The sequence below is a fragment of the Leptonotus elevatus genome, chromosome 15 (assembly GCF_054856555.1).
Source record: "Leptonotus elevatus isolate MCC_2025b chromosome 15, RoL_Lele_1.0, whole genome shotgun sequence".
NCBI classification, from domain to species: Eukaryota; Metazoa; Chordata; class Actinopteri; order Syngnathiformes; family Syngnathidae; genus Leptonotus; species Leptonotus elevatus.
In genome coordinates this window covers 19,173,664-19,199,716 of record NC_141253.1, presented here as the reverse complement: position 1 = coordinate 19,199,716, position 26,053 = coordinate 19,173,664, and the positions used below count along the sequence as shown (strand labels likewise).

The window sequence follows — 26,053 nt, the reverse complement described above, 5'->3', positions numbered from 1 at the left end:
TCACCATGGCCACAATCTTTGCTCACTAGACATCAAATTCGCACATTTTGTAGCCACAAGCCTCTGCTTTCTGAAAAACTAAGTTTTATTTGGCTACGGTGTCATTTAGTACCTTTATTTTCACTTTAAGCGAGGAGAAGTCGGACTTTGACGCCTATCTCCTCCATGTTAATTTCGCCGTTTTTTCCCTCTTCATTTTCGATCAATCATAAGTTTTCAACCTGCTCTCATTTGGTCATTTTTCATCCGATTAAAAAACTGAGAACATGCTCGCGTTCCCCAAACCCTTGCCGTTCTAACGAGCCATTTCTGGAATCTGCATCTTCAACCGTTAAGTCGCGAGAGGCTTTTGTTTGAGGTGAGCGTAATCCTATACAAATCAATGGAGTGTTGGTGCGTGACGTCTCCTCACAACTTAAAATCAAATGTGTGTGCGTGAATGTGCATGTTTTGTAAAGGGGCAGTGAGATACTGTTAATTATGGTAGATTCCACATTTCTTGACCGATTTCAATGGTTTGAATTTTAAACTGTTCAGCTCATTGAAATGTTACTTAAAATCAAATGTGTGTGCGTGAATGTGCATGTTTCTTAAAGGGGCAGTAACATACTATTGATTTTAGTTAACTTGCACATTTCTTGACCGATTTCAATGGTTGAAATTTTAAACTGTTCAGCTCATTGAAATGTTACTTAAAATCAAATGTGTGTGCGTGAATGTGCATGTTTCTTAAAGGGGCAGTAACATACTGTTGATTATGGTTAACTTCCACATTTCTTGACCGATTTCAATGGTTGAAAGTTTAAACTGTTCGGCTCATTGAAAAGAGTTAGCAGGCCCATTCAAAATTTCCGCGGGAATTTTTCTAGTTTTTCTTTTTCTTTTTTATTCTTCCACCGACTTTTCCGCAAAAATGCGGCCCGAACCGTAGATCGCACCGGGACAAATGAGGTATCAAACGATGCGGCTCGCTCTGACTCGCTGCGCTATTATTTTTATAAGAATTCCCAGTTACCATGGCGACGCTATTCCCAAAAAACCACCCAAAATTCAAGGAAGGAAAAACCCATAGGAATGAATGGGATATCAACTCCAAACGAGCACCTTTTTCCAAGACACGCTGCGCGCGCATACGTTCACCGATTGATATGAATTTTAGCTCATTTTGTTGGAATTTTTCCCATCTTTAGCTCAGTGTCAAAAAAAATATTAAGGAATGAAAGCTCTTCCCCCTGTGCGGGTTCAAAGACAGTGAGTGTAATCGCCACTCTGATATGCAATTAAGGCTTCAGTGACGGGAACCAAAAAATCTATTTCCAAAAGTTTCACTTCAACTCGTCACCATGGCCACAATCTTTGCTCACTAGACATCAAATTCACACATTTTGTAGCCACAAGCCTCTGCTTTCTGAAAAACTAAGTTTTATTTGGCTAAGGTGTCATTTAGTACCTTTATTTTCACTTTAAGCGAGGAGAAGTCGGACTTTCTCGCCTATCTCCTCCATGTTAATTTCGCCGTTTTTTCCCTCTTCATTTTCGATCAATCATAAGTTTTCAACCTGCTCTCATTTGGTCATTTTTCATCCGATTAAAAATCTGAGAACATGCTCGCGTTCCCCAAACCCTTGCCGTTCTAACAAGCCATTTCTGGAATCTGCATCTTCAACCGTTAAGTCGCGAGAGGCTTTTGTTTGAGGTGAGCGTAATCCTATACAAATCAATGGAGTGTTGGTGCGTGACGTCTCCTCACAACTTAAAATCAAATGTGTGTGCGTGAATGTGCATGTTTTGTAAAGGGGCAGTAAGATACTTGATTGTGTTGAACTTCCACATTTCTTGACCGATTTCAATGGTTTAAATTTTAAACTGTTCAGCTCATTGAAATGTTACTTAAAATCAAATGTGTGTGCGTGAATGTGCATGTTTCTTAAAGGGGCAGTAACATACTGTTGATTATTGTTAACTTCCACATTTCTTGACCGATTTCAATGGTTGAAAGTTTAAACTGTTCAGCTCATTGAAAAGAGTTAGCAGGCCCATTTAAAATTTCCGCGGGAATTTTATTTTTCTAGTTCTTCTTATTATGGGCCTGCTAAGCGGAGCAAGCAGCAGCGAAGCTGCTGCTTGCGGAGCAAGCAGGCACATATTACTATCCTAGAAAAAAGGGTTTAATATTATTCTTCTTATTATGGGCCTGCTAAGCGGAGCAAGCAGCAGCGAAGCTGCTGCTTGCGGAGCAAGCAGGCACATATTACTATCCACCCTAGAAAAGGGTTTATTATTATGGGCCTGCTAAGCGGAGCAAGCAGCAGCGAAGCTGCTGCTTGCGGAGCAAGCAGGCACATATTACTATCCACCCTAGAAAAGGGTTTATTATTTTTTTTCTTTTTTATTCTTCCAGCGACTTTTCCGCAAAAATGCGGCCCGAACCGTAGATCGCACCGGGACAAAAGAGGTATCAAACGATGCGGCTCGATCTGACTCGCTGCGCTATTATTTTTATAAGAATTCCCAGTTACCATGGCGACGCTATTCCCAAAAAACTCCCAAATAAAGTCCCATAGGAATGAATGGGAATCCGAAAGAGATCAACTCCAATCAAGCACCTTTTTCAAAGACACGCTGCGCGCGCATTCATTAACCGACCGATATGAAAATTAGCTCATTTTGTTGGAATTTTTGTCATCTTTAGCTCAGTGTCAAAAAAAATTTTAAGGAATGAAAGCTCTCCCCCCTGTGAGGGTTCAAAGACAGTGAGCAAAGGGGAAAAGTCGCCTATTTAGAGTGTGACTAATTAAGGCTTCAGTGACGGGAACCAAAAAATCTATTTCCAAAAGTTTCACTTCAACTCGTCACCATGGCCACAATCTTTGCTCACTAGACATCAAATTCGCACATTTTGTAGCCACAAGCCTCTGCTTTCTGAAGAACTAAGTTTTATTTGGCTACGGTGTCATTTAGTACCTTTATTTTCACTTTAAGCGAGGAGAAGTCGGACTTTCTCGCCTATCTCCTCCATGTTAATTTCGCCGTTTTTTCCCTCTTCATTTTCGATCAATAATAAGTTTTCAACCTGCTCTCATTTGGTCATTTTTCATCCGATTAAAAATCTGAGAACATGCTCGCGTTCCCCAAACCCTTGCCGTTCTAACAAGCCATTTCTGGAATCTGCATCTTCAACCGTTAAGTCGCGAGAGGCTTTTGTTTGAGGTGAGCGTAATCCTATACAAATCAATGGAGTGTTGGTGCGTGACGTCTCCTCACAACTTAAAATCAAATGTGTGTGCGTGAATGTGCATGTTTTGTAAAGGGGCAGTAAGATACTTGATTGTGTTGAACTTCCACATTTCTTGACCGATTTCAATGGTTTAAATTTTAAACTGTTCAGCTCATTGAAATGTTACTTAAAATCAAATGTGTGTGCGTGAATGTGCATGTTTCTTAAAGGGGCAGTAACATACTGTTGATTATGGTTAACTTTTACATTTCTTGAGCGATTTCAATGGTTGAAATTTTAAACTGTTCAGCTCATTGAAATGTTAGTTAAAATCAAATGTGTGTGCGTGAATGTGCATTTTTCTTAAAGGGGCAGTAATACTTTTAGTAGATTATGGTTAACTTGCACATTTCTTGAGCGATTTCAATGGTTTAAATGTTATTTTTATTGCGTGTTTCCACGCGAGTTAGCAGGCCCATTCAAAATTTCCGCGGGAATTTTTCTAGTTTTTTTTTTTATATTATCTTCCACCGACTTTTCCGCAAAAATAGGGCCCGAACCGTAGATCGCACCGCGACAAATAAGGTATCAAACGATGCGGCTCGATCTGACTCGCTGCGCTATTATTTTTATAAGAATTCCCAGTTACCATGGCGACGCTATTCCCAAAAAACTCCCAAATAAAGTCCCATAGGAATGAATGGGAATCCGAAAGAGATCAACTCCAATCAAGCACCTTTTTCAAAGACACGCTGCGCGCGCATACATTAACCGACCGATATGAAAAATAGCTCATTTTGTTGGAATTTTTGTCATCTTTAGCTCAGTGTCAAAAAAAAATTTAAGGAATGAAAGCTCTCCCCCCTGTGCGGGTTCAAAGACAGTGAGCAAAGGGGTAAAAGTCGCCTTTCTTGCATCAGTTAGAGCGTGACTAATTAAGGTCTGAGTGGTGGGAACCAAAAAATATATTTCCAAAAGTTTCACTTCAACTCGTCACCATGGCCACAATCTTTGCTCACTAGACATCAAATTCGCACATTTTGTAGCCACAAGCCTCTGCTTTCTGAAGAACTAAGTTTTATTTGGCTAAGGTGTCATTTAGTACCTTTATTTTCACTTTAAGCGAGGAGAAGTCGCACATTTTTGATCTCTTTTCAATGTAATTTTCGCCGTTTTTGCCTCTTCATTTTCGATCAATCATAAGTTTTCAACCTGCTCTCATTTGGTCATTTTTCATCCGATTAAAAAACTGAGAACATGCTCGCGTTCCCCAAACCCTTGCCGTTCTAACGAGCCATTTCTGGAATCTGCATCTTCAACCGTTAAGTCGCGAGAGGCTTTTGTTTGAGGTGAGCGTAATCCTATACAAATCAATGGAGTGTTGGTGCGTGACGTCTCCTCACAACTTAAAATCAAATGTGTGTGCGTGAATGTGCATGTTTTGTAAAGGGGCAGTGAGATACTGTTAATTATGGTAGATTCCACATTTCTTGACCGATTTCAATGGTTTGAATTTTAAACTGTTCAGCTCATTGAAATGTTACTTAAAATCAAATGTGTGTGCGTGAATGTGCATGTTTCTTAAAGGGGCAGTAACATACTGTACATTATGGTTAACTTGCACATTTCTTGAGCGATTTCAATGGTTGAAAGTTTAAACTGTTCAGCTCATTGAAATGTTGGTTAAAATCAAATGTGTGTGCGTGAATGTGCATATTTCTTAAAGGGACAGTAAGATACTTTATTTGATCTTGATTATGGTTAACTTCCACATTTCTTGACCGATTTCAATGGTTGAAAGTTTAAACTGTTCGGCTCATTGAAAAGAGTTAGCAGGCCCATTCAAAATTTCCGCGGGAATTTTCTAGTTATGGGCCTGCTAAGCGGAGCAAGCAGCAGCGAAGCTGCTGCTTGCGGAGCAAGCAGGCACATATTACTATCCACCCTAGAAAAGGGTTTATTATTTTTTTTTTTATATTATCTTCCACCGACTTTTCCGCAAAAATAGGGCCCGAACCGTAGATCGCACCGCGACAAATAAGGTATCAAACGATGCGGCTCGATCTGACTCGCTGCGCTATTATTTTTATAAGAATTCCCAGTTACCATGGCGACGCTATTCCCAAAAAACTCCCAAATAAAGTCCCATAGGAATGAATGGGAATCCGAAAGAGATCAACTCCAATCAAGCACCTTTTTCAAAGACACGCTGCGCGCGCATACATTAACCGACCGATATGAAAAATAGCTCATTTTGTTGGAATTTTTGTCATCTTTAGCTCAGTGTCAAAAAAAAATTTAAGGAATGAAAGCTCTCCCCCCTGTGCGGGTTCAAAGACAGTGAGCAAAGGGGTAAAAGTCGCCTTTCTTGCATCAGTTAGAGCGTGACTAATTAAGGTCTGAGTGGTGGGAACCAAAAAATATATTTCCAAAAGTTTCACTTCAACTCGTCACCATGGCCACAATCTTTGCTCACTAGACATCAAATTCGCACATTTTGTAGCCACAAGCCTCTGCTTTCTGAAGAACTAAGTTTTATTTGGCTAAGGTGTCATTTAGTACCTTTATTTTCACTTTAAGCGAGGAGAAGTCGCACATTTTTGATCTCTTTTCAATGTAATTTTCGCCGTTTTTGCCTCTTCATTTTCGATCAATCATAAGTTTTCAACCTGCTCTCATTTGGTCATTTTTCATCCGATTAAAAAACTGAGAACATGCTCGCGTTCCCCAAACCCTTGCCGTTCTAACGAGCCATTTCTGGAATCTGCATCTTCAACCGTTAAGTCGCGAGAGGCTTTTGTTTGAGGTGAGCGTAATCCTATACAAATCAATGGAGTGTTGGTGCGTGACGTCTCCTCACAACTTAAAATCAAATGTGTGTGCGTGAATGTGCATGTTTTGTAAAGGGGCAGTGAGATACTGTTAATTATGGTAGATTCCACATTTCTTGACCGATTTCAATGGTTTGAATTTTAAACTGTTCAGCTCATTGAAATGTTACTTAAAATCAAATGTGTGTGCGTGAATGTGCATGTTTCTTAAAGGGGCAGTAACATACTGTACATTATGGTTAACTTGCACATTTCTTGAGCGATTTCAATGGTTGAAAGTTTAAACTGTTCAGCTCATTGAAATGTTGGTTAAAATCAAATGTGTGTGCGTGAATGTGCATATTTCTTAAAGGGACAGTAAGATACTTTATTTGATCTTGATTATGGTTAACTTCCACATTTCTTGACCGATTTCAATGGTTGAAAGTTTAAACTGTTCGGCTCATTGAAAAGAGTTAGCAGGCCCATTCAAAATTTCCGCGGGAATTTTCTAGTTTTTATATCATCTTCCAGCGACTTTTCCGCAAAAATAGGGCCCGAACCGTAGATCGCACCGGGACAAAAGAGGTATCAAACGATGCGGCTCGATCTGACTCGCTGCGCTATTATTTTTATAAGAATTCCCAGTTACCATGGCGACGCTATTCCCAAAAAACTCCCAAATAAAGTCCCATAGGAATGAATGGGAATCCGAAAGAGATCAACTCCAATCAAGCACCTTTTTCAAAGACACGCTGCGCGCGCATACATTAACCGACCGATATGAAAATTAGCTCATTTTGTTGGAATTTTTGTCATCTTTAGCTCAGTGTCAAAAAAAAAATTAAGGAATGAAAGCTCTCCCCCCTGTGCGGGTTCAAAGACAGTGAGCAAAGGGGAAAAGTCGCCTATTTAGAGTGTGACTAATTAAGGCTTCAGTGACGGGAACCAAAAAATCTATTTCCAAAAGTTTCACTTCAACTCGTCACCATGGCCACAATCTTTGCTCACTAGACATCAAATTCGCACATTTTGTAGCCACAAGCCTCTGCTTTCTGAAGAACTAAGTTTTATTTGGCTACGGTGTCATTTAGTACCTTTATTTTCACTTTAAGCGAGGAGAAGTCGGACTTTGACGCCTATCTCCTCCATGTTAATTTCGCCGTTTTTTCCCTCTTCATTTTCGATCAATCATAAGTTTTCAACCTGCTCTCATTTGGTCATTTTTCATCCGATTAAAAAACTGAGAACATGCTCGCGTTCCCCAAACCCTTGCCGTTCTAACGAGCCATTTCTGGAATCTGCATCTTCAACCGTTAAGTCGCGAGAGGCTTTTGTTTGAGGTGAGCGTAATCCTATACAAATCAATGGAGTGTTGGTGCGTGACGTCTCCTCACAACTTAAAATCAAATGTGTGTGCGTGAATGTGCATGTTTTGTAAAGGGGCAGTGAGATGCTGTTAATTATGGTAGATTCCACATTTCTTGACCGATTTCAATGGTTTGAATTTTAAACTGTTCAGCTCATTGAAATGTTACTTAAAATCAAATGTGTGTGCGTGAATGTGCATATTTCTTAAAGGGACAGTAAGATACTTTATTTGATCTTGATTATGGTTAACTTGCACATTTCTTGAGCGATTTCAATGGTTGAAATTTTAAACTGTTCAGCTCATTGAAATGTTACTTAAAATCAAATGTGTGTGCGTGAATGTGCATGTTTCTTAAAGGGGCAGTAACATACTGTTGATTTTGGTTAACTTGCACATTTCTTGACCGATTTCAATGGTTGAAAGTTTAAACTGTTCAGCTCATTGAAAAGAGTTAGCAGGCCCATTCAAAATTTCCGCGGGAATTTTTCTAGTTTTTATTATTATGGGCCTGCTAAGCGGAGCAAGCAGCAGCGAAGCTGCTGCTTGCGGAGCAAGCAGGCACATATTACTATCCTAGAAAATGGGTTTATTATGGGCCTGCTAAGCGGAGCAAGCAGCAGCGAAGCTGCTGCTTGCGGAGCAAGCAGGCACATATTACTATCCTAGAAAAAAGGGTTTAATATTTTTCTTATTTTTATATCATCTTCCAGCGACTTTTCCGCAAAAATAGGGCCCGAACCGTAGATCGCACCGGGACAAAAGAGGTATCAAACGATGCGGCTCGATCTGACTCGCTGCGCTATTATTTTTATAAGAATTCCCAGTTACCATGGCGACGCTATTCCCAAAAAACTCCCAAATAAAAGTCCCATAGGAATGAATGGGAAAAGGAAAGACAAAATCACACATCAAGCACCTTTTTCAAAGAGACGCTGCGCGCGCATACGTTAACCGATTGATATGAAAATTAGCTCATTTTGTTGGAATTTTTGTCATCTTTAACTCAGTGTCAAAAAAAAATTTAAGGAATGAAAGCTCTTCCCCCTGTGCGGGTTCAAAGACAGTGAGTGTAATCGCCACTCTGATACCCAATTAAGGCTTCAGTGACGGGAACCAAAAAATCTATTTCCAAAAGTTTCACTTCAACTCGTCACCATGGCCACAATCTTTGCTCACTAGACATCAAATTCGCACATTTTGTAGCCACAAGCCTCTGCTTTCTGAAGAACTAAGTTTTATTTGGCTAAGGTTTCATTTAGTACCTTTATTTTCACTTTAAGCGAGGAGAAGTCGCACATTTTTGATCTCTTTTCAATGTAATTTTCGCCCTTTTTCCCTCTTCATTTTCGATCAATCATAAGTTTTCAACCTGCTCTCATTTGGTCATTTTTCATCCGATTAAAAAACTGAGAACATGCTCGCGTTCCCCAAACCCTTGCCGTTCTAACGAGCCATTTCTGGAATCTGCATCTTCAACCGTTAAGTCGCGAGAGGCTTTTGTTTGAGGTGAGCGTAATCCTATACAAATCAATGGAGTGTTGGTGCGTGACGTCTCCTCACAACTTAAAATCAAATGTGTGTGCGTGAATGTGCATGTTTTGTAAAGGGGCAGTGAGATACTGTTAATTATGGTAGATTCCACATTTCTTGACCGATTTCAATGGTTTGAATTTTAAACTGTTCAGCTCATTGAAATGTTACTTAAAATCAAATGTGTGTGCGTGAATGTGCATGTTTCTTAAAGGGGCAGTAACATACTGTTGATTATGGTTAACTTTTACATTTCTTGAGCGATTTCAATGGTTGAAATTTTAAACTGTTCAGCTCATTGAAATGTTAGTTAAAATTAAATGTGTGTGCGTGAATGTGCATGTTTCTTAAAGGGGCAGTAATACTTTTAGTAGATCATGGTTAACTTGCACATTTCTTGAGCGATTTCAATGGTTTAAATGTTATTTTTATTGCGTGTTTCCACGCGAGTTAGCAGGCCCATTCAAAATTTCCGCGGGAATTTTTCTAGTTATGGGCCTGCTAAGCGGAGCAAGCAGCAGCGAAGCTGCTGCTTGCGGAGCAAGCAGGCACATATTACTATCCACCCTAGAAAAGGGTTTATTATTTTTTTTTTTATATTATCTTCCACCGACTTTTCCGCAAAAATAGGGCCCGAACCGTAGATCGCACCGCGACAAATAAGGTATCAAACGATGCGGCTCGATCTGACTCGCTGCGCTATTATTTTTATAAGAATTCCCAGTTACCATGGCGACGCTATTCCCAAAAAACTCCCAAATAAAGTCCCATAGGAATGAATGGGAATCCGAAAGAGATCAACTCCAATCAAGCACCTTTTTCAAAGACACGCTGCGCGCGCATACATTAACCGACCGATATGAAAAATAGCTCATTTTGTTGGAATTTTTGTCATCTTTAGCTCAGTGTCAAAAAAAAATTTAAGGAATGAAAGCTCTCCCCCCTGTGCGGGTTCAAAGACAGTGAGCAAAGGGGTAAAAGTCGCCTTTCTTGCATCAGTTAGAGCGTGACTAATTAAGGTCTGAGTGGTGGGAACCAAAAAATATATTTCCAAAAGTTTCACTTCAACTCGTCACCATGGCCACAATCTTTGCTCACTAGACATCAAATTCGCACATTTTGTAGCCACAAGCCTCTGCTTTCTGAAGAACTAAGTTTTATTTGGCTAAGGTGTCATTTAGTACCTTTATTTTCACTTTAAGCGAGGAGAAGTCGCACATTTTTGATCTCTTTTCAATGTAATTTTCGCCGTTTTTGCCTCTTCATTTTCGATCAATCATAAGTTTTCAACCTGCTCTCATTTGGTCATTTTTCATCCGATTAAAAAACTGAGAACATGCTCGCGTTCCCCAAACCCTTGCCGTTCTAACGAGCCATTTCTGGAATCTGCATCTTCAACCGTTAAGTCGCGAGAGGCTTTTGTTTGAGGTGAGCGTAATCCTATACAAATCAATGGAGTGTTGGTGCGTGACGTCTCCTCACAACTTAAAATCAAATGTGTGTGCGTGAATGTGCATGTTTTGTAAAGGGGCAGTGAGATACTGTTAATTATGGTAGATTCCACATTTCTTGACCGATTTCAATGGTTTGAATTTTAAACTGTTCAGCTCATTGAAATGTTACTTAAAATCAAATGTGTGTGCGTGAATGTGCATGTTTCTTAAAGGGGCAGTAACATACTGTACATTATGGTTAACTTGCACATTTCTTGAGCGATTTCAATGGTTGAAAGTTTAAACTGTTCAGCTCATTGAAATGTTGGTTAAAATCAAATGTGTGTGCGTGAATGTGCATATTTCTTAAAGGGACAGTAAGATACTTTATTTGATCTTGATTATGGTTAACTTCCACATTTCTTGACCGATTTCAATGGTTGAAAGTTTAAACTGTTCGGCTCATTGAAAAGAGTTAGCAGGCCCATTCAAAATTTCCGCGGGAATTTTCTAGTTATTTTTCTTATTTTTTAATCTTCCGCGTTTTTTTCTGCTAAAATGCGGCCCGTACCGTAGATCGCACCGGGACAAATGAGGTATCAAACGATGCGGCTCGATCTGACTCGGTGCGCTATTATTTTTATAAGAATTCCCAGTTACCATGGCGACGCTATTCCCAAAAAACTCCCAAATAAAGTCCCATAGGAATGAATGGGAATCCGAAAGAGATCAACTCCAATCAAGCACCTTTTTCAAAGACACGCTGCGCGCACATACGTTAACCGACCGATATGAATTTTAGCTCATTTTGTTGGAATTTTTGTCATCTTTAGCTCAGTGTCAAAAAAAAAATTAAGGAATGAAAGCTCTCCCCCCTGTGCGGGTTCAAAGACAGTGAGCAAAGGGTGAAAGTCGCCTATTTAGAGTGTGACTAATTAAGGTCTGAGTGCTGGGAACCAAAAAATATATTTCCAAAAGTTTCACTTCAACTCGTCACCATGGCCACAATCTTTGCTCACTAGACATCAAATTCGCACATTTTGTAGCCACAAGCCTCTGCTTTCTGAAGAACTAAGTTTTATTTGGCTAAGGTGTCATTTAGTACCTTTATTTTCACTTTAAGCGAGGAGAAGTCGCACATTTTTGATCTCTCTTCAATGTAATTTTCGCCGTTTTTGCCTCTTCATTTTCGATCAATCATAAGTTTTCAACCTGCTCTCATTTGGTCATTTTTCATCCGATTAAAAAACTGAGAACATGCTCGCGTTCCCCAAACCCTTGCCGTTCTAACGAGCCATTTCTGGAATCTGCATCTTCAACCGTTAAGTCGCGAGAGGCTTTTGTTTGAGGTGAGCGTAATCCTATACAAATCAATGGAGTGTTGGTGCGTGACGTCTCCTCACAACTTAAAATCAAATGTGTGTGCGTGAATGTGCATGTTTTGTAAAGGGGCAGTGAGATACTGTTAATTATGGTAGATTCCACATTTCTTGACCGATTTCAATGGTTTGAATTTTAAACTGTTCAGCTCATTGAAATGTTGATTAAAATCAAATGTGTGTGCGTGAATGTGCATATTTCTTAAAGGGACAGTAAGATACTTTATTTGATCTTGATTATGGTTAACTTTTACATTTCTTGAGCGATTTCAATGGTTGAAATTTTAAACTGTTCAGCTCATTGAAATGTTACTTAAAATCAAATGTGTGTGCGTGAATGTGCATGTTTCTTAAAGGGGCAGTAACATACTGTTGATTTTGGTTAACTTCCACATTTCTTGAGCGATTTCAATGGTTGAAAGTTTAAACTGTTCAGCTCATTGAAAAGAGTTAGCAGGCCCATTCAAAATTTCCGCGGGAATTTTTCTAGTTATTTTTTATTATTCCACGACTTTTCCGCTAAAATGCGGCCCGAACCGTAGATCGCACCGGGACAAATGAGGTATCAAACGATGCGGCTCGCTCTGACTCGCTGCGCTATTATTTTTATAAGAATTCCCAGTTACCATGGCGACGCTATTCCCAAAAAACTCCCAAATAAAAGTCCCATAGGAATGAATGGGAAAAGGAAAGACAAAATCACACATCAAGCACCTTTTTCAAAGAGACGCTGCGCGTGCATACGTTAACCGATTGATATGAATTTTAGCTCATTTTGTTGGAATTTTTCCCATCTTTAGCTCAGTGTCCAAAAAAATATTAAGGAATGAAAGCTCTTCCCCCTGTGCGGGTTCAAAGACAGTGAGTGTAATCGCCACTCTGATATGCAATTAAGGCTTCAGTGACGGGAACCAAAAAAATCTATTTCCAAAAGTTTCACTTCAACTCGTCACCATGGCCACAATCTTTGCTCACTAGACATCAAATTCACACATTTTGTAGCCACAAGCCTCTGCTTTCTGAAAAACTAAGTTTTATTTGGCTAAGGTGTCAATTAGTACCTTTATTTTCACTTTAAGCGAGGAGAAGTCGGACTTTGGCGCCTATCTCCTCCATGTTAATTTCGCTGTTTTTTCCCTCTTCATTTTCGATCAATCATAAGTTTTCAACCTGCTCTCATTTGGTCATTTTTCATCCGATTAAAAAACTGAGAACATGCTCGCGTTCCCCAAACCCTTGCCGTTCTAACGAGCCATTTCTGGAATCTGCATCTTCAACCGTTAAGTCGCGAGAGGCTTTTGTTTGAGGTGAGCGTAATCCTATACAAATCAATGGAGTGTTGGTGCGTGACGTCTCCTCACAACTTAAAATCAAATGTGTGTGCGTGAATGTGCATGTTTTGTAAAGAGGCAGTGAGATGCTGTTAATTATGGTAGATTCCACATTTCTTGACCGATTTCAATGGTTTGAATTTTAAACTGTTCAGCTCATTGAAATGTTACTTAAAATCAAATGTGTGTGCGTGAATGTGCATATTTCTTAAAGGGACAGTAACATACTGTTGATTATGGTTAACTTTTACATTTCTTGAGCGATTTCAATGGTTGAAATTTTAAACTGTTCAGCTCATTGAAATGTTGGTTAAAATCAAATGTGTGTGCGTGAATGTGCATGTTTCTTAAAGGGACAGTAAGATACTTTATTTGATCTTGATTATGGTTAACTTTTACATTTCTTGAGCGATTTCAATGGTTGAAATTTTAAACTGTTCAGCTCATTGAAATGTTAGTTAAAATCAAATGTGTGTGCGTGAATGTGCATGTTTCTTAAAGGGGCAGTAACATACTGTTGATTTTGGTTAACTTCCACATTTCTTGACCGATTTCAATGGTTGAAAGTTTAAACTGTTCAGCTCATTGAAAAGAGTTAGCAGGCCCATTCAAAATTTCCGCGGGAATTTTTCTAGTTATGGGCCTGCTAAGCGGAGCAAGCAGCAGCGAAGCTGCTGCTTGCGGAGCAAGCAGGCACATATTACTATCCTAGAAAAAAGGGTTTAATATTATTATGGGCCTGCTAAGCGGAGCAAGCAGCAGCGAAGCTGCTGCTTGCGGAGCAAGCAGGCACATATTACTATCCTAGAAAAAGGGTTTATTTTTTTTCTTATTTTTTAATCTTCCGCGTTTTTTCTGCTAAAATGCGGCCCGTACCGTAGATCGCACCGGGACAAATGAGGTATCAAACGATGCGGCTCGATCTGACTCGGTGCGCTATTATTTTTATAAGAATTCCCAGTTACCATGGCGACACAATTCCCCAAAATGTCCCCCAAAAAGTCCCATAGGAATGAATGGGAATCCGAAAATGATCACATCAAATCAAGCACCTTTTTCCAAGACACGCTGCGCGCGCATACGTTAACCGACCGATATGAATTTTAGCTCATTTTGTTGGAATTTTTGTCATCTTTAGCTCAGTGTCAAAAAAAAAATTAAGGAATGAAAGCTCTCCCCCCTGTGCGGGTTCAAAGACAGTGAGGAAAGGGGTGAAAGTCGCCTTTCTTGCATCAGTTAGAGTGTGACTAATTAAGGTCTGAGTGCTGGGAACCAAAAAATATATTTCCAAAAGTTTCACTTCAACTCGTCACCATGGCCACAATCTTTGCTCACTAGACATCAAATTCGCACATTTTGTAGCCACAAGCCTCTGCTTTCTGAAGAACTAAGTTTTATTTGGCTAAGGTGTCATTTAGTATCTTTATTTTCACTTTAAGCGAGGAGAAGTCGCACATTTTTGATCTCTTTTCAATGTAATTTTCGCCGTTTTTCCCTCTTCATTTTCGATCAATCATAAGTTTTCAACCTGCTCTCATTTGGTCATTTTTCATCCGATTAAAAAACTGAGAACATGCTCGCGTTCCCCAAACCCTTGCCGTTCTAACGAGCCATGTCTGGAATCTGCATCTTCAACCGTTAAGTCGCGAGAGGCTTTTGTTTGAGGTGAGCGTAATCCTATACAAATCAATGGAGTGTTGGTGCGTGACGTCTCCTCACAACTTAAAATCAAATGTGTGTGCGTGAATGTGCATGTTTTGTAAAGGGGCAGTGAGATACTGTTAATTATGGTAGATTCCACATTTCTTGACCGATTTCAATGGTTTGAATTTTAAACTGTTCAGCTCATTGAAATGTTACTTAAAATCAAATGTGTGTGCGTGAATGTGCATGTTTCTTAAAGGGGCAGTAACATATTGTTGATTATGGTTAACTTTTACATTTCTTGAGCGATTTCAATGGTTTAAATTTTAAACTGTTCAGCTCATTGAAATGTTGGTTAAAATAAAATGTGTGTGCGTGAATGTGCATATTTCTTAAAGGGACAGTAAGATACTTTATTTGATCTTGATTATGGTTAACTTGCACATTTCTTGAGTGATTTCAATGGTTGAATTTTTAAACTGTTCAGCTCATTGAAATGTTAGTTAAAATCAAATGTATGTGCGTGAATGTGCATGTTTCTTAAAGGGGCAGTAATACTTTTAGTTGATTATAACTTCCACATTTCTTGAGCGATTTCAACGGTTGAAATTTTAAGCTGCTCATTGAAAAGAGTTGCAAGAGTTAGCAGGCCCATTCAAAATTTCCGCGGGAATTTTTTTTCTAGTTTTTATATTATCTTCCAGCGACTTTTCCGCAAAAATAGGGCCCGAACCGTAGATCGCACCGGGACAAAAGAGGTATCAAACGATGCGGCTCGATCTGACTCGCTGCGCTATTATTTTTATAAGAATTCCCAGTTACCATGGCGACGCTATTCCCAAAAAACTCCCAAATAAAGTCCCATAGGAATGAATGGGAATCCGAAAGAGATCAACTCCAATCAAGCACCTTTTTCAAAGACACGCTGCGCGCGCATACGTTGACCGACCGATATGAATTTTAGCTCATTTTGTTGGAATTTTTGTCATCTTTAGCTCAGTGTCAAAAAAAAAATTAAGGAATGAAAGCTCTCCCCCCTGTGAGGGTTCAAAGACAGTGAGCAAAGGGGAAAAGTCGCCTATTTAGAGTGTGACTAATTAAGGCTTCAGTGACGGGAACCAAAAAATCTATTTCCAAAAGTTTCACTTCAACTCGTCACCATGGCCACAATCTTTGCTCACTAGACATCAAATTCGCACATTTTGTAGCCACAAGCCTCTGCTTTCTGAAAAACTAAGTTTTATTTGGCTAAGGTGTCATTTAGTACCTTTATTTTCACTTTAAGCGAGGAGAAGTCGGACTTTGCCGCCTATCTCCTCCATGTTAATTTCGCCGTTTTTTCCCTCTTCATTTTCGATCAATCATAAGTTTTCAACCTGCTCTCATTTGGTCATTTTTCATCCGATTAAAAATCTGAGAACATGCTCGCGTTCCCCAAACCCTTGCCGTTCTAACGAGCCATTTCTGGAATCTGCATCTTCAACCGTTAAGTCGCGAGAGGCTTTTGTTTGAGGTGAGCGTAATCCTATACAAATCAATGGAGTGTTGGTGCGTGACGTCTCCTCACAACTTAAAATCAAATGTGTGTGCGTGAATGTGCATGTTTTGTAAAGGGGCAGTGAGATACTGTTAATTATGGTAGATTCCACATTTCTTGACCGATTTCAATGGTTTGAATTTTAAACTGTTCAGCTCATTGAAATGTTACTTAAAATCAAATGTGTGTGCGTGAATGTGCATGTTTCTTAAAGGGGCAGTAACATACTGTTGATTATGGTTAACTTTTACATTTCTTGAGCGATTTCAATGGTTGAAATTTTAAACTGTTCAGCTCATTGAAATGTTGGTTAAAATCAAATGTGTGTGCGTGAATGTGCATATTTCTTAAAGGGACAGTAAGATACTTTATTTGATCTTGATTATGGTTAACTTCCACATTTCTTGACCGATTTCAATGGTTTAAATTTTAAACTGTTCAGCTCATTGAAATGTTACTTAAAATCAAATGTGTGTGCGTGAATGTGCATGTTTCTTAAAGGGGCAGTAACATACTGTTGATCATGGTTAACTTTTACATTTTTTGAGCAATTTCAATGGTTGAAATTTTAAACTGTTCAGCTCATTGAAATGTTGGTTAAAATCAAATGTGTGTGCGTGAATGTGCATGTTTCTTAAAGGGACAGTAAGATACTTTATTTGATCTTGATTATGGTTAACTTTTACATTTCTTGAGAGATTTCAATGGTTGAAATTTTAAACTGTTCAGCTCATTGAAATGTTAGTTAAAATCAAATGTGTGTGCGTGAATGTGCATGTTTCTTAAAGGGGCAGTAATACTTTTAGTTGATTATAACTTCCACATTTCTTGAGCGATTTCAACGGTTGAAATTTTAAACTGTTCAGCTCATTGAAAAGAGTTAGCAGGCCCATTCAAAATTTCCGCGGGAATTTTTCTAGTTTTTCTTCATTTTTTTCTTTTTATTATATTATCTTCCACGGATTTTTCCGCAAAAATGCGGCCCGAACCGTAGATCGCACCGGGACAAATGAGGTATCAAACGATGCGGCTCGCTCTGACTCGCTGCGCTATTATTTTTATAAGAATTCCCAGTTACCATGGCGACGCTATTCCCAAAAAACTCCCAAATAAAGTCCCATAGGAATGAATGGGAAAAGGAAAGACAAAATCACACATCAAGCACCTTTTTCAAAGACACACTGCGCGCGCATACGTTAACCGACCGATATGAATTTTAGCTCATTTTGTTGGAATTTTTCCCATCTTTAGCTCAGTGTCAAAAAAAAAATTAAGGAATGAAAGCTCTCTCCCCTGTGCGGGTTCAAAGACTGTGAGCAAAGGGGTGAAAGTAGCATATTTAGAGTGTGACTAATTAAGGCTTCAGTGACGGGAACCAAAAAATATATTTCCAAAAGTTTCACTTCAACTCGTCACCATGGCCACAATCTTTGCTCACTAGACATCAAATTCGCACGTTTTGTAGCCACAAGCCTCTGCTTTCTGAAAAACTAAGTTTTATTTAGCTAAGGTGTCATTTAGTACCTTTATTTTCACTTTAAGCGAGGAGAAGTCGGACTTTGGCGCCTATCTCCTCCATGTTAATTTCGCCGTTTTTTCCCTCTTCATTTTCGATCAATCATAAGTTTTCAACCTGCTCTCATTTGGTCATTTTTCATCCGATTAAAAAACTGAGAACATGCTCGCGTTCCCCAAACCCTTGCCGTTCTAACGAGCCATTTCTGGAATCTGCATCTTCAACTGTTAAGTCGCGAGAGGCTTTTGTTTGAGGTGAGCGTAATCCTATACAAATCAATGGAGTGTGGGTGCGTGACGTCTCCTCACAACTTAAAATCAAATGTGTGTGAGTGAATGTGCATGTTTTGTAAAGGGGCAGTAAGATACTGTTGATTATGGTAGATTCCACATTTCTTGAGCGATTTCAATGGTTTAAATTTTAAACTGTTCAGCTCATTGAAATGTTACTTAAAATCAAATGTGTGTGCGTGAATGTGCATGTTTCTTAAAGGGCCAGTAACATACTGTTGATTATGGTTAACTTTTACATTTCTTGAGCGATTTCAATGGTTTAAATTTTAAACTGTTCAGCTCATTGAAATGTTGGTTAAAATCAAATGTGTGTGTGTGAATGTGCATGTTTTGTAAAGGGGCAGTAAGATACTGTTGATTATGGTGAACTTCCACATTTCTTGAGCGATTTCAATGGTTTAAATTTTAAACTGTTCAGCTCATTGAAATGTTACTTAAAATCAAATGTGTGTGCGTGAATGTGCATGTTTCTTAAAGGGGCAGTAACATACTGTTGATTATGGTTAACTTTTACATTTCTTGAGCGATTTCAATGGTTTAAATTTTAAACTGTTCAGCTCATTGAAATGTTGGTTAAAATCAAATGTGTGTGCGTGAATGTGCATATTTCTTAAAGGGACAGTAAGATACTTTATTTGATCTTGATTATGGTTAACTTCCACATTTCTTGACCGATTTCAATGGTTGAAAGTTTAAACTGTTCAGCTCATTGAAAAGAGTTAGCAGGCCCATTCAAAATTTCCGCGGGAATTTTTCTAGTTATTATTATTATTTTTTGTTAACTATTAGGCATTAAATTATCTTGAGACTTGTGCTTCACTGTCATCGTGTTTAACTTCATCCATCCATTTTCTTAACTGTTTAGGCCTCAAAAAGGGTCGCGGGGGGCGCTAGAGCCTATCCCAGCTGTCTTCGGGCAGCAGGCAGGGTACCCTCTGAACTGGTTGCCAGCCAATCAATCGTGTTTTAACTTTAACTCATTAATATTTTATTTATTTAATATTACAGACTTTCTTCACTGTGTTACATCCCCTTTTATTTTATTTTCGACATTTAATAAACATTTAGGAACTGAAGGACAATAGCTTTGGAATTCTTTCTCATGGACTCTATGCACAAATAGCCGTGACGTATTTCTGGGAAAATCTCATAACGCACTGCCTTTTCCAGTAATGCCATTGCCGTTTGTTTTCCTTCAGAGAACCTCGACCAGTTGTCAACGTTTTGGAGTATTTTTTCGTCATTTTTTTTTTAATTACTTTGGTTGCGTGCATTTGTCAAGGCATTGAAGAAGAGGAGATGAAAGTACGCTAAGTAATCACTGCTGTCTGCCCACATAGACAGGTTATAACCCTTGTTTTTTTTCTCTTATGCTGGCCACCGGAGACAGTTTGTTAACAACAGAGCTGTATTTTGAAGCTTAAACTTTGATGTGTTGTTACTCTGTTTACGAAATTATATAAAGTTTCTACCTGTCTGGCGTTGACTTTTCATGTGCATGTGTGCATATTATTCATATGCTGCCATTTTATTGTATTAAAAAACATGAAAATATTTATATGAGTCATTCTTGCACCGCTGACAACACTGTCGGATTTCCAAACGACCACTTTTCAACAAGGCATTAAGAGAAATGTCACCATGGGCTGACATAAAAAAAACAAATAAAAAAAAAAACAGTAGAGGCATTACATCTGCTTCAAAATATTGACGAGGCAGAGATCGTCGGATCCCGCTGACAAAGAGGAGAAGACTTGGACGAAGAGGATGCTACAGACCAGAGAGTTGTTGTTGTTGGCTGGTTGATTTATTGAACATATTAGAACATTACAGATTATAAACTGAAGTTAAAATAAAAATTTGAAGAAAGAAAATAATTAATCAATGTCATAATTTACATGTTCACAAGGAGTAGGAAGCACAATAACTTTTTTTTTGTATGTGCGTAAGTATGTGTGTGTGCGTGTGTGGATATGTGCGTGCGTGTGAGTGTGTGCTCATTAATTCACCTAAAACCTATTAAAAATCCCATACCGTTTAACTAAACCAAATACTTCAGAATCCCGCTAGTCTTTAAGTTGTCAGAAGACCCGAGGAAGGATCCAAGAGAAGAAAGAAAAGTGAAATCCAGTACTGACAAGACATTACCCTACTACCCACCAGGTTACCAACCAGAATCTTTCACCAACCCCAGAAACATCTGAATTCCAACAAATTAGGGAGATCTCAAGAGACCAAAAAGGAAAGATTGAGGAAAGGAAGGAAGAATAGATGAAGCAGAGTGAAATCTACAGACATCAGCCTCCACCAATTCAACGAACAGAGGAAGAAGCAAATTCCGTCTTCCGTCTTCAATTCCGCTTATCCGGGGTCGGGTCGCGGGGGCAGCAGCTTTAGCAGGGAAGCCCAGACTTCCCTCTCCCCAGCCACTTCAGCCAGCTCCTCCGATGGGATCCCAAGGCGTTCCCAAGCCAGCCGTGAGACGTAGTCTCTCCAGCGTGTCCTGGGTCGTCCCCGGGGCCTCCTGCCGGTAGGACATGCCCGGAACACCTCCCCAGGGAGGCGCCCAGGAGGCATCCGTACCAGATGCCCCAGCCACCTCAACTGGTTCCTCTCAACGTGGAGGAGTAGCGGCTCGACACTGAGTCCCTCCCGAATGACCGAGCTTCTCACCCTATCTCTAAGGGAGAGCCCGGCTACCCTGCGGAGGAAACTCATTTCGGCCGCTTGTATCCGGGATCTTGTTCTTTCGGTCACGACCCACAGCTCGTGACCATAGGTGAGGACAGGAACGTAGATCGACCGGTAAATCGAGAGCTTTGCCTTTCGGCTCAGCTCCTTCTTCACCACAACGGACCGATACAGCGTCCGCATCATTGCAGACGCTGCACCGATCCGTCTGTCGATCTCCCGCTCTAACCTACCCTCACTCGTGAACAAGACCCCAAGATACTTGAACTCCTCCACTTGGGGCAGGACCTAATCCCCGACCCGCAGAGGGCACTGACAAAGGGCAACCTTGGCGGAGTCCGACCCTCACAGGAAACAAATTCGACTTACTGCCGGCAATGCGGACCAAACTCTGACATCGGTCGTACAGGGACCGAATAGCCCGTATCAGGGGGCCCGGTACCCCATACTCCCGAAGCACCCCCCACAGGACTCCCCGAGGGACACGGTCAAACACCTTCTCCAAGTCCACAAAGCACATGTGGACTGGTTGGGCGAACTCCCACGCCACCGGATAAGGCTGAGGGTGTAGAACTGGTCCACTGTTCCACGGCCGGGACGAAAACCACACTGCTCCTCCTGAATCCGAGATTCAACTTCCCGACGGATCCTCCTCTGCAGCACCCCCGAATAGACCTTACCTGGGAGGCTGAGGAGTGTGATCCCTCTAAAGTTGGAACACACCCTCCGGTCCCCCTTCTTAAAAAGAGGAACCACCACCCCGGTCTGCCAATCCAGAGGCACTGTCCCTGATGTCCACGCGATGTTGTAGAGACGTGTCAACCACGACAGCCCCACTACATCCAGAGCCTTTAGGAACTCCGGGCGAACCTCATCCACCCCCGAGGCCCTGCCACCGAGAAGCTATCCAACCACTTCAGTGACTTCGACCCCAGAGATAGGGGGGCCCACCTCAGAGTCCCCAGACCCTGCTTCCTCAAAGGAAGGTGTGTTGGTGGAATTGAGGAGGTCTTTGAAGTATTCTCCCCACCGATTCACGACGTCCCAAGTCGAGGTCAACAGCACCCCATCTCCACTATACACAGTGTTAATGGCGCACTGCTTTCCTCTCCTGAGACGCCGGATGGTGGACCAGAATTTCCTCGAAGCCGTCCGAAAGTCATTCTCCATGGCCTCACCGAACTCCTCCCATGCCCGAGTTTTTGCCTCAGCGACCACCGAAGCCGCATTCCGCTTGGCCAGCCGGTACCTGTCAGCAGCCTCCGGAGTCCCACAGGCCAAAAAAGCCCAATAGGACTCCTTCTTCAGGTTGACGGCATCCCTTACCGCTGGTGTCCACCAGCGGGTTCGAGGATTGCCGCCCCGACAGGCACCAACCACCTTACGGCCACAGCTCCGATCGGCCGCTTCAACAATGGAAGCACGGAACATGGTCCATTCGGACTCAACGTCCCCCGCTCTCCCGGGACAACGGAGAAGCTCTGCCGGAGGTGGGCGTTGAAACTCTTTCTGACAGGGGATTCTGCCAGACGTTCCCAGCAGACCCTCACAATACGTTTGGGCCTGCCTGGTCGGACCAGCATCTTACCCCGCCATCGGAGCCAACACACCACCAGGTGGTGATCAGTTGACAGCTCCGCCCCTCTCTTAACTTAAAATTCAGATTCTTGTTAAAACAAGAAGTTCCTGTTCTTTTTTAGTGGGTTAAAGATTTAGGCTTATAGTTTTACATCACATCAACAGTGCGCTCCGCGGAAGTCTCCCCGCACCGGAAGGTTGGGTGCACTCATACGTCAAAATTGGAAGTGGTTTGGCATATAGTCTATTCTTGCTTGCTCAGCTGTCTGGGGTCTTCGTTGTCATATTTTACGCTTCATAACACACTTTCAATGGGAGACAGGTCTGGACTGCTGGCAAGCCAGTTCTCGTACCCACATTTTGTTTTACTATGAAGCCATGCTGTTGTAACACGTGCAGAATGTGGTTTCAGGTTTGGAATTGTCTTGCTGAAATAAGCAGGTGTGTCCATAAAAAAGACATTGCTTGGATGGCAGCATGTTTCTCCAAAACCTGTATGTACCTTTCAGAATGAATGGTGCCTTCACAGATGTGTAAGTTACCCATGCCATTGGCACTAACACAGTCCCATACCATCACAGATGCTGCCTTTTGAACTTTGGGTCCATAACAGTCCAGATGGTTATTTTCCTCTTTGGCCCAAAGGACACATTGTCCACAATTTCCAACAACAATATGACCTCAAGGAATGTTTTGTTTTTGTTTTGTTTATTCTCGTATTAGAATAAAGTGCACATCCACTAGAGTAGACAAATGATACTATTTAAAGTCACGGCAGAGTTGGGAGGGGGCAAGAATTATTTTTCCTTGGTGGCATAATAAAAAAACATTGAGAAGCACTGCTTTGTTTTCTTTGGTCCTTCCTCGGGTCTCTTGACGGCGGTGTTCGATTTAGGTGAACGGTATGAGATTTTTTTAATAGGTTTTTGATGAACTAACGAATACACACACACTCGCACGCACATACACGTACACACATACATACGCACCCACATAAAAAAAAAAAGAAAAGGAAAAAAAAGCAATGATGATGACATTACCGAATGAACAATACTGAGCTCTTGAAAAAAAAAAGAAAAAAGAGAAGCACTGCTTTCTGTTTATAATTGTTAATAATGTGTGTGTGTGTGTGTGTGTATATATATATATATATATATGTCACTTGTTATAATTCTATCTCCTTTTTAAAAAGAGATTATTTAAATGAGCATGTTCAAATTAGTGTGTCTCAAATTACATTTTTATATGTAGACTCACATATGGATGCTTTCCCACAATATATATTGTATAAAACAATGGTAGATTGATGAGGGTAAAGTCTAGAGAAGGGGTGCTCAAGTTCGGTCCTCGAGAGCCCCTATCCAGCCTGTTGTCCATGTTTCCCTCCTGCAGCACAGCTGAATCTAATGATCAGCTAATCAGCAAGCTTTGCAGAAGCCTGACAACGATCCTGATCATGAATCAGGTGTGTTAGTGGAGAGAAACGTGGAAAACAGGCTGGATAGGGGCTCTCGAGGACCGAACTTGAGCACCCCTGGTCTAGAGTTACATAAATATAACCCCATCATGCTGTGTGAATAAAGTTGGCTGTGATGGAATCAATTAATTAACAGTGTTCCAGTGTTTCAGGCTTCCTCTAGAAAATGAAAATTTGTCAGAAAAAGCCTACAAGAAGAGCTGAACTTTATTTTGGGTTAATCAGAGCAGGTCAGGGCATTTTTAAATCGTGGCACCTCGAGGCAATACTACAGTAGTTTGTGTTACACATTCACATTATTCTGTTTATACCGGTGGTGGTATTGATGTGCCACAACATTTGATGTTTCATTGTGAAACTTATATGAAACCTTAATTTGATTAGCCCGATACCTATCCACAAATCAGTAGCAGAGCTAAGGTACGCTGCTTACCCAAAGGGGAATATTAGTAATCAAGCGTTTACATAGCACCCTCTCATACATAAAAATGGAACTTTAAGTGATAATTAAAACATCCATAGTACAATATATTTAAAAAAACAAACACCTCCTTTCCCCAACAACCCCATGACAATGCACACACGCGCGCACACAACCTGAGAACTATGTAAAAAAAAAAATGGCAGGGCACAGAAAAACCATGTGAGGAAAAGCACCTAAGCACTCCTGTTGGACATGAAAGAGAAATCAGATTTTTAAGGCAAATGTTAAAAAAAAGTTTAATTTAAAAAAATTATTAACATTATTACAACCAAATGCACTCAAGTATAACTTTTTGAACTTGGTTTAATGAAAAGTCAAGCCATTTGACATCAATAATAAATTTGCTGTTACTTACAGAAAGACATTCGATGAGAGCATACGTAGAATGAAAAACAGAACACCTGAGTCACAATGTTACATCTCAACTAGAAAGTCAAATGTGAGTGCAAGTCAAAACTGAATCTGGAATCTGTAGATGTAAAAGAAAATAACATTTCTTTGAATCTAGAAACATGAAAAGAAAAGCACTTGAGCACTTCAGAGGTTTTACAGTAACAACAGTATTTTTCTGTTCAAATAAGAAGAAACATGAGTTGTTGCTGTCTATCAGTGACGTGCAATGAGCTCTAGGTTTGGGTAGGCAGGCAGTCGCAAATTGAGACGCACACGAATGATACATTTATGTGTCAGCAGGCAAGTGTACAACATATACTAGGGTGACCATATTTTAATTTCCAAAAGAAAGAGGGCACTCGGCCCGACCTTGAGATACTTAAATGATACTCAGTTTACTCCAAGATGCCATACATACAATTTAACATACGGGTTTCTATGGGTAGAAAAACAAAACAAAAAAACATTACTCTCTTTTGAAGTTAATTTTTTTTGCTCCGCAATCTTTAAAAAAAAAATGTTTTAACTTTGAGCGGGGTTCGTACCAATAGCCTCCCGTGCGGCAGCTCAACATTTGCCGCTAAGCTAAAGTTCTAGGCCACCGTCACAACCAGTGCGCAGTCTGCTAGTCACGGTAAACACTCCGCCTCTCATTTGCCGCACAACGAAAAATGGATAATTTCATTCATTTATAAAACACGCCCGGAAAGAATGTAATAAAGTGGATATCTCCCTGTAAAACAGCCTAATTCCTCAGAAAATCAGGCTAGCAATAGCAATGCCAAACATCATATCAAGTGAAACAGCCAGTTAATCGGAGCACATCCACAAAGTCCTTTTGTACCATTCTTTGTGAAAAGTATGAATAATTCTCTGTCCCTTACTTTGCTGAAGATCCGGTAGTTAAGGCGTTGGTCTCCCATCCTTCAAAAGATGATGTTTTTCCTCAAAAGAAAGGCATGAAAATAGTTTTATATTCTCCAGAGTGGCGTCATCTAACCGACGTACTGTGCACTAAGTGTTTTTGAATTTAGAATGCACTGTGCGAATATACATTCGCATAGCAATAATATCTGCCTATTTGCGTAAAGGACTTTTATACTGGGAAACTGACTACGCATGCGTGAACACAGATCGCTACGCGGACAGGGCTGGAAAAAGCACAGTCGCAGTTCAGGAGGATAATTTTTGCAGCATTTTTGCCTGCAGGCCAGACAAAGTAATAAGTAATTTTTAAACGAGGTATAAAAATCACCAAATGTTGTCACTTTTAAACCTATAGGTAGTATAGGCTTTCTGAAATGAAATAAATAATTAAAATAAATAGAAAAAGCCAAACGGTTTCAACTTTCATTTCAGCCTGGGGCT

General features: G+C 40.4%; 1 protein-coding gene across 1 annotated transcript in view; it reads right to left on the bottom strand.

The window, feature by feature from the left end:
* The window catches only part of LOC147162336 (uncharacterized), a 91,820-nt gene extending 65,767 nt beyond the window's left edge, over positions 1-26,053 (bottom strand). The window contains exon 1 of the transcript XR_015097253.1: positions 25,570-26,053. The gene's annotated coding sequence lies outside the window, so the exon portion shown is untranslated. The remainder of the gene's footprint in view (positions 1-25,569) is intronic.